Source organism: Equus przewalskii, chromosome 26 (assembly GCF_037783145.1).
Source record: "Equus przewalskii isolate Varuska chromosome 26, EquPr2, whole genome shotgun sequence".
In the NCBI taxonomy this organism is placed as follows: domain Eukaryota; kingdom Metazoa; phylum Chordata; class Mammalia; order Perissodactyla; family Equidae; genus Equus; species Equus przewalskii.
Genome location: NC_091856.1, coordinates 8,633,799 through 8,643,115, shown reverse-complemented (window position 1 = coordinate 8,643,115; position 9,317 = coordinate 8,633,799). Strand labels below are relative to the sequence as shown.

Below are 9,317 nucleotides of genomic sequence, written 5' to 3'. Positions count from 1 at the left end.
ACTATAATACAGTATAAACTCGGTGTGATACACAGGGAGGAACCCAGCAAGGGCCAGTTAATCAAAGTCCTCTCCATCTCTCATTGTCTCTACAAGGCATGGTCAACATTTGTTTACCAAACATTTGCTTTTCCATCCCCATGGGAATTACCTTCCTCCTCTCTGAAGTCCCAATCCAGTATCCCCAACATCCTCCTTTGCCTTTAGTTGAAGATGGTATTTAAGGTGGTGGTTTTGACCATTTTGGTGAGTTATTCACATTTCCTGGGTTTCTCCCATGTGTACATGTTATTAAACTTGTTCAATTGTCTCCTGTTATTCTGTCTCTTGTCAACTTAATTCTTAGACTAACCAGAAGAATATGGAGGGTAGAGGAACAGTTCTTCTTCCCCTACACATATTGATAAAGATGGTGATATGTCTTCAGATGTCAGCATTGAAAAAGTCAGTGACAAAATTGTTTTCCTTAGAGAAACAATAATTTGCAGGAAAAGCTCAGGAATTTACTTTGTTTGGGAACTAAAAGAAAAACTCTGTTATTTTTGGTTTATCTCAGAGTATGAAGTCCTCTCCACTCACTTACCACCAAGGGACATGCTGTTCACACTTATTGCTAATGTTGGCAGGAAAATGTGTTAGGTTTGTTCCCATAGTCCTTTAGTTTTCAAGTGTGTGCCCTAAAACATGAATTCCATCTGGTAAGTTTGTTGTGTGATTTTATAAACAAATATCATTAATTTTATGCTTTATTTGACCAATTTCATTTGCATAGGCATGACAAGAGATATTGATTAATTCACAACAATCTCCTTACTTTAACAAAACTAGTACTATATGTTATTTTAAAACTTAAAAGTTAATGCCTGTCTGGAGGCCTTATAGGTCCCCTAAGCTTATAACTTTATTGTAAGGTTAGAAATGTATACATTTTTACTATTATTAGCTCATATGCTAAGGTCTAGAACAAAGAACCATTCTATCCACCTCAGCTGGATTATACTGTAGTACCTCTAATCTTACCCAACTAAGGAACTCAAGCATAGTTTATAGATAGATTTCTTTCTGTCTCATCATATTCTATTCTTTTGTGGTAATAGACACGTCATTTTGTGAATTAACTTAGGGGGTGCAACTCTATGTTTTTCAATAGCTCGTCAGCATTCAGGCTGAGTCTTACTTCTTGAGTTTACCCAATTTTTTTGTTTCTCTGGGACTTTCCTGTTTCCTTTTGATTAAGGAAACATAAAAGTAATGCACACATAAACCTCCGTATTTCTAAGAAGGCTATGAAACTCTGGACAAGCCAAGAAATTAGCCCCAATTCCACATAGATTGAGGATCATTTTTATAATTATTATACAAATCAATGAAAATTCTTGTATATTCTCATTCCTCTGCACACCATATAATAACTGTTTTTTAAAAGTTATTTAAATCTTATACATGTTCTCTCTTTTGGGGGTAAATCTGTCTTTACTAAATATACTTAGAGTATACACAGATATTTATGATTAAGTAATCCTCAAAGTTTCCAGAGAGAGAGTCAGAGACAGAGAGAGAGAGTGCAGAGCAGACCTTTATGAGTGAGAAAGCTGGCCATAGATACAGGAGATACACAATTGTAAACAGACCAATACAAAACCTTAATTACCTTGCTGTTGCTAGGAATGAAGGTTTTTCTTTCATTTACACACACACAAATAATGCCAGACAATTCACATTCTTTTCTTAGGTTTCAGAGCAATTGACCTAAAAATCTAAATACAGACTGCCTCTAATGATATAAAGGGCATGCACACATTCTTACTTGGATCATACTACAGAGGATATCACTAAAAGGAATTCAGCTAAAAACTTTAACATATTACCAAAGGTTGAGTGGGAACTAGTGACAGTGTAAAGAACGTACGGTGACCTCAGAGACAAGGTAATTTCAACCTACTCACAAATTCTTTTCCACTGTACCAAAACAAGTGCTCACAAATAAGACTGAGGAGATTCCTCAGAAAACTCTTGTAAAGGCCTGGGGGAGAGGAATAACAGCTACTATAGGAAAGGCGTGGAGCTCTCCTGCATCTCTTTCCCCCATCCCACTTATTTCCAAAACATTACACTGCTCAGAGAAGAGGTGCAAAGAATATTGCTCTTATGACTCTTTGAAATGTAGCGCAGTTCAGGGAAGTCCCTTTTGCCATATAAAGTAATATATTCACATGTTTCTGGGATGAGGACGTGTATACTTCAGGGATTATTCTGCTACAGCATATCTCTTTTCTGTTCCTTTCAATTCTATCTATGTCTTTATAGCTCACCTGTGTGTTTTTGAATTTGCCTCCTCTTTCAAGACAAGGTTGCCTCTATTTTCTGCCTGTTTTTGTTTTCTCTCCTAACCATTCCTGTCCCCTGCTCTCACCTTTGTTAAAAGGTCTTGATTTCCTCACTCCTGAATTCAATCTGTGTTGGAATTACACGTACAGTCTCTCCCCTGATCATTGCTTTCTCTTTGAAATTGAGTGTTGCCTTTTTCCCAATACAAAAAATAATTATGTAACTTTATAATAATGCATAGGAATAAGAGTGGGAAAAAACTTAAGATATCAGAGGGGGGAAATCTTTAAAACCAATATTTGAACTCTCTCTAAAATGATGCACGATTAAAGGTGAGAATGTGAATAAGTAGTGACTCTGTGAACAGTTTTCATGAGTGCAAAGGATGGGTTCTCTGCCTGCATTTATGAGCTTCCATTTTATTCACAATGGATTATTATTAATAGATCTGAATTAGACTCTGTGAGCTAAACTATTGTTAAATGTATTAAATATAAATGTAAAAGCTTTTGTCTTAAAAATCGTGTTAAACCAATGTTGTATTTGAAAGTGAATTGCTGAAACATTTTATTTTCATTCTAGCTTATTCAGTTTTGCTAATTATTCAAGGTCAAATTTACTTGTTAATATTCTCTTATTAAAAATCCACAGCCTAACATTTTCTGAACCTTTTAGATTACAGTTGTATGTGTAATCCTCCTAGAATTACTAATTGAGTTTTCAGTTTCTGTCTTTTACATAATTAAGTATCATTTTTCATTTTATTTTTCCCCATTTTATACTCTTTTATGTCATTATTATTCCTCTAACTTCTATATTATTAATATAACTACTTAGCATATGGATATGTATGTATATATACATACATACATATACATATATATGTGTATATACATACACATAGTGTATATATAGTTATATCACACATTTCATTCATAAAATGTGGATATGTTTTCATAAATTTTGTGTGTTTTTTAATTAGCCTTCATAAAGTTTTTACTTTTTGGTTTACACTATTATGTACTCACTATTTCAAGGAATTGAAATTGCATATAGTTATCAAGCTCGCTGTTTTCTAATTCATTAATGCCTTTACTATAAATTAGTTGCATATTTCCTATGGGTTTATTTGTTTTGTTCTCAAGCATCTTGAGTATTACTTTATTTTTATTCACTCTTCAATAAATTAAAGGAGGTATACCTTCCATTGGTAGACATTGGCTGAATTCCCTAAGTTTTAATCTAATACATTCTCTTTGACATTTATTTCTGAATACTTTTTAGTTCAACTTTTAATACCTTTTCTTCCTTGAGAATGATTGAGATTGTTTCACAGTTTCCTAGAATATTAATCGCGAGTGGGGCGATCTTTCTCATTTGTTCTTAATTTCTAAATTTAATAAATTTCATCAGAAAATAACTAAATTAACTTTGGAAACTTATAGAAATATTAAGTTGAAACTTAACCTACACTCTATTTATTGGAGTACATCATAGATATACAAAAATGTTTTACATGAGGAATTTACAATAGTCAAACTCATAGAAGCAGAGTAGAACGGAGGTTCCCAAGGGCTGGGAGCAGGGAGAAATGGGGAGATGGTCAAAGGGTACAAAGTTTCCGTTATGCAAGAGGAACAAGTTCTGGATATCTAATGCAACATATGTGTATGTATGGTACATCATATATAGTACATAACATATATAATGTAATATACACATCGTACATATATACATGTGTGTATATATGATGATATGTATGACATATGCTAAGTATATAGTACATAGTATGTGTAATACACAGTATATATAGTACATAGTATATGTAATGTATTATATATGCATAGTAAATATGTATACATACATGTGTATGTGAATGTATATGATGTACTATGCATCGTTACTATAGTTAACAATACAGTATTGTATAAGTGAAATCAGAAGTTTGTTAAGATGGTAGATCTTAGGCATTCTTTCTACAAAAAAAAGAAAGAAAAGAAAATTATAACTATGTAAGGTCACGGATATGTTAATTAGCTTAATTGTCATTATTTCACAGTGTGTACATATATCAAACATCAGGTTGTATACTTAAATGCATACAAATTTTATTTATCAGTTGTATTCAATAAAGCTAAGACAGAAATTATCCTCCTCAAAAATTAATTTAATATATTTTATGTTATGTTCAACTTTATTCATTTGTATATCTAAACATCATCATCACTTGTGCATCTAATAGGCATATCAGATTTACAAATGTACAGAACAAAATTATAACTCTCTTCCTCCATTTCCTCAAGACTACTTCTTTCCCCAGTTTTTCTTGTATGCACGAATGCTAAGACCGTTCAACTAGTTTGTCAGGTCAAATCACCTAGTAGTCAACTTATTCATTTGTTTCCTCCACCATTACCCCCATCTAATCCATTGACAAGTCTTTCCATTTCTCTTCATATCTCCTCTTACCTCCCTGGTTAGAGCTACAATAATAAATAAGTTAAATGAAAGAATTTTAGCAGCCCCACATTTTCCAGTCATTCCCAGTTATCATCCCCATTCTACCTGCTTAAACTTTTCCAATGGCTTTTGATTGTTCCTTGAATAACATTTGAACATGTGGTAGCTACTATCTCTCTCTCAAAATTATACTCTTCACTATCTCCCTTAATGCTATTCCACAGCCTCCCTGTCTGGCTTTTTGTTTTGTAAACAGCCAAGGTTATTTCTACAATTTGACTTTTTTATATGTATTCTTCTTTGTGTCTGGAATTCCCAAACGAAACCCCCCCCCCCGCCCCAAATTTTATATACCTAGCTGTATCTCATTATTATAGTTTGGTAAAATGACCCATCATTGGAGAAGACTTCCCTAACCACTCTTTTTAGGTAAATTCCCTAGTAACTCACTGTATTTGTAACCCTCAATTATTTGATTCTTTGTGTGTTCACTTTCCGAGCTTCTTTAATGGAAGTCAGCACCATGAAGAACAGGAACCTTATAGACCTCGTTCTCCACTCTATCCTAAGCACTTACTGCGAAGCCTTAGGTAAAACACTCAATAATTATTCGTTGGATGACTGTTATATTTTCACACCAAATGATACCTTTCTCTTTTCAGAAAATTACTTCCCTGCTCACAAGAAGATAGCTTGATCCCTTGATCCTTTCAACAGAAAATGCCCCAAAACTTAGTCCACTAGCTTAAGCAATGCCCAGAGTTTCCACTGGATGGTCATCAATGTTTGTCATTTCCCAGACACACAGGCACAGTGGAATGAGGAGCAAAAAACTGTAGCTCAACACAAAGCAATAACCTAGGATCTCAACTGTAGTTTAAAAAATACTGTTCCTACCAGTAGAGGGTTTTCAGTTTCTCTAGTCCTACATAAAATGATCTAATTTTCTAAAGTGTTGTATTTTTCTTTCTTTTAGATAAAACCCCTCTCCCATCCTTCTGATCAATAGGGCCCCTTTATTGTGCTGCAGGGCATTTAGCTGCTATTCTGTTCTATTTAGGGGACTGGAAACAAAAGTATTACAACAATTTTTAATAGTTCACTTCTTAGGTACTCAGAAAGACTTCAACTTATTTGTTTTAATTTAGTCTTCTATTTTTGCTGTTGGTGAGTGGCTGTGAAGACTAACAATGAGAGCAGGCAATTCCTTAATTCATACTTACTTTTAACCTTTATTTCCCTCATTTTCCTTTATAACAGCATATTGTTAGATTTTGATTTTGGATCCAATCAAAGTTTATTAACTCCATCTTGCTTTGATCAAATTATTATATTTATGTATTGCATACTTCCCTGATATTCCCTTCGCTAATTCTTGTTTCATCATAAAAAGGGTGTTTTTTTGGTTGTTTTTATTCTTCTCCACTGATTTTCAAATTACATTTTCTCATTTCATTTCTGATCCCTCAGAAATTGTGTGAGATAATAAATGATTTTTTTAAGGGACTAGGTTGTGGGGTAATTTGTTGTGGAATAAAATGTTAGCCTTATATAAATATATGAGTACAATCTTTTTTGAGACTAGGTATCAATTTTTACTAAAAATAAAAATCATCCCAGTAAAAAAGAAAATATCCATCTCTCTGAACGCAAATATACTACCTAGAATTTTTGCTGGTATAGTCAGTAACTTTTGATGCAAATTATTTTTCAAATTAATGTATTTTCTTTCAGTGTTTTTAAGAACATTTGCATGGTTTCATAGCCATATTAGGGATTATTATTGAGACAATTCTATTATTCTTTTATCATCTTTATCTTTTTTATATTCCTGTTGTGTTTTGTTTATTTTCTTGATTTGAAACATTCCCTTGGAACCATAATTATTTGATCCAAATCTCTTCCCTTTAAACTCTGTGGTTGTTATTCCATTGCCTTGCCACATTTTATGTGTCCCTCCCCTTTCCTCAGTGGTGATAATTTAAAATTTATTTGATGTACTTAAATATCTTAAATTGTATCAAAATAAGTTTTTGTTGAAGTTTCTCATTATTTTATTCCAGTTATTCAATTAATTCTTTCTATAAGAAGTCTTGAATTTTACTTTAGATCAAGAAAATTGTATCCTATCATTTCAATATGGCAGATATCAAAACATTCCCAGTAGGAAAGCTCTGTGCCCTGCCCACAGAGTGGGCCCACACCACCTCTCACAGGGACCCAGGCCCAGCTTGATGCCAGCTCCCTTCTCAATGCCCCAAGGGCAAGGGTCGCCAAGGTTCACTTCTTGTACCCAGGCCTCTAGTCCCAGACCATCGTCCCTCTCTCTGCTCAAAAGGATGCCCTGGGCTGCTGCATGCTGCAGGAAGAGACATCTCCCTACTCTGGTTAAAATCTACCTGAATATCCTGATTGCCACCCTGGAGAAATTGTGTCCTGAAAGGCTTGATGGAACACTAAGCTTCCGGAGCACTGGAGTTCCCCTCAGGAAGTAACTGATTGAGTCCTTGAGGTGATGCCTTGACAAGCATTCTTGTGGATGTTCCATTTGACAAGTTCAATACTGCCAAGTTTGTTATGAGATGGTTCTGAAAGCGCAAACCCCAATATGCAAATAATGGCAGTGAGCACCCCCCTTTATTCTAGCCATGCAGCTCCCACCAAAGCAAAGTGAACAACCTAAAGAAAAGCTCTTCATGGCAGTTAGGGAACTTGTAGCAACAGTAAAACAAAAGACTACTGAGAATTCAGGTGATGTCACTCTCTTGTTTACTTTGAAAGCACTTTAGAATCTTGAGAATGAGTCTCTAGCTGCCTGCAAGCACTTTATTGAAATTCAAGGATTCACGATCTTCATGCAGGTCTTGGAAAACACCATAGCCGAAGTCAGAAAGCTGTCTTCCAAGCTGGTGACTGAGGACGTGGTGAAGCATATTAGCAGTTTGCTCTACAGCAAAGAAACAGAAGTCAGCTCTTTTGCTGTAGGCATTATCAACCATCTAACTTCTGATTAGCAGCCTTGGATATTCCATCACCTTCAGAGGAGATGCTCTTCTCCAGTATCTGCATCCAAACATCTGGGACTGTCTAAGTTCAAGGCATAAGATGACAGCATTGGTGATCGACAGATCCTTCAAGGCATTTTTCCCACTCCTTGGCACTTCTCTCAACTTGTGCTTAAGCTCTGGTTACTGTGGACTACATATGATGTCTGCAGTAAACACTCCGGCAAATACTGTAAAATGTTATTGTAACTTTTGAGTGACATCCAGGAGCACAGGGAGGCAAATCCTAAAGCACAGCAGAGTGAAGTCTTCATTCTGGATGACTCCAGAATACATTTCACAAATTTTTGGAGATGCCCCCTCTGTGTTGAATGCCATTATTAACCTAAAGAGCTCCACAGGTGCTCTCTGTTTCTTAATGTCAGGTCTTCTGCCCTGTTAGCAATTGAATCTTGAAACCAGTTGTCATTAGAATTTGTGAGCTGGCTGCCTCATTGGACATTTTATTTTTGATTTTCAATAAATTACAAAAACGTCGGATTCCTATAATACCCATAATCCCAAATCAAGCTGGAATCATCCTAGGGACACTCCTTGAGCAGCAATTTTGAAAAATCAGACCCTACATTCTGTGGGGAGACCTCTGAACTTGCATTGGCACAGCTATGGCAAGTACTTTGCTCTTGTCCTGGCCAATTTCTCGACTCTGGGAGATTGCCAGGGGGAAGGGGACCTGTTTTCCCAGAAATGGAAAAGAAAGAGCCTCTGGGAGACCTCGGTATTTATGTTAAATTTCATGTTTGAAAGAATCTCCTGAGTTGTCATTCGGTTATGTGAAGCCACTGGAAAAGAAGTACACAAAAAAAGGCTCTGGGAAATACATGCTTGTAAATGTGTTATTTGGAAGGCAGAACCTCTGTTGGAGGGGAGAAAAAGAAAAAAAGCATATTTTTTGCAGATACCAAAATATCTTCCACTTGAAGGATGGAGGGACTTTACCATTTTGACAGTTCTATCTTTGGCCTTTTTTCCTCCAACTTTACAAATTAGATGGAGTGAGCATAACATTCTGTGTGAGTGAGTGTGAGGTGGGACATGGTGGGATTTAGGACTGAGAATAGAGTGCTTCGATGAAAGATTAAAGGGGCATTGGAAATCTGAATACCTCAAAATTTCAATGTGCATAAGACTGTGACAAAAATGAAGAGGCAGATGAGCCAGAAAAAGATTTTACCAAAGATTTCAAGGAGTACCTTACTAGCATAGTGACAAGAAAAATATGGGCTTTTCTGAGAATTCCGCAACATAAACTGTATTAGAAGCTCTTGTTTGTATCCTCTGCAAAGCTCTCCTGTGGAACAGAGTATGAACTCCTTCCTTGCCTTATTATTGACAGCTAATGAGACATGTTTTGCCATTCATCTGTTTAAATTCAACTTTTTCAAACAGCAAAGTAAATTCCTGTTTGATTAGTAGCATATTTAAAAACAAAACAAAAACATCCCTCATAAATTATATTAGTTT

At 35.3% G+C, this 9,317-nt stretch overlaps 1 pseudogene; it reads left to right on the top strand.

Moving 5' to 3' along the window:
• Positions 1-5,311: 5,311 nt before the first annotated feature.
• Positions 5,312-8,177, top strand: LOC139079730 (protein zyg-11 homolog A pseudogene; annotated as a pseudogene).
• The last annotated feature ends 1,140 nt before the right edge of the window (positions 8,178-9,317 follow it).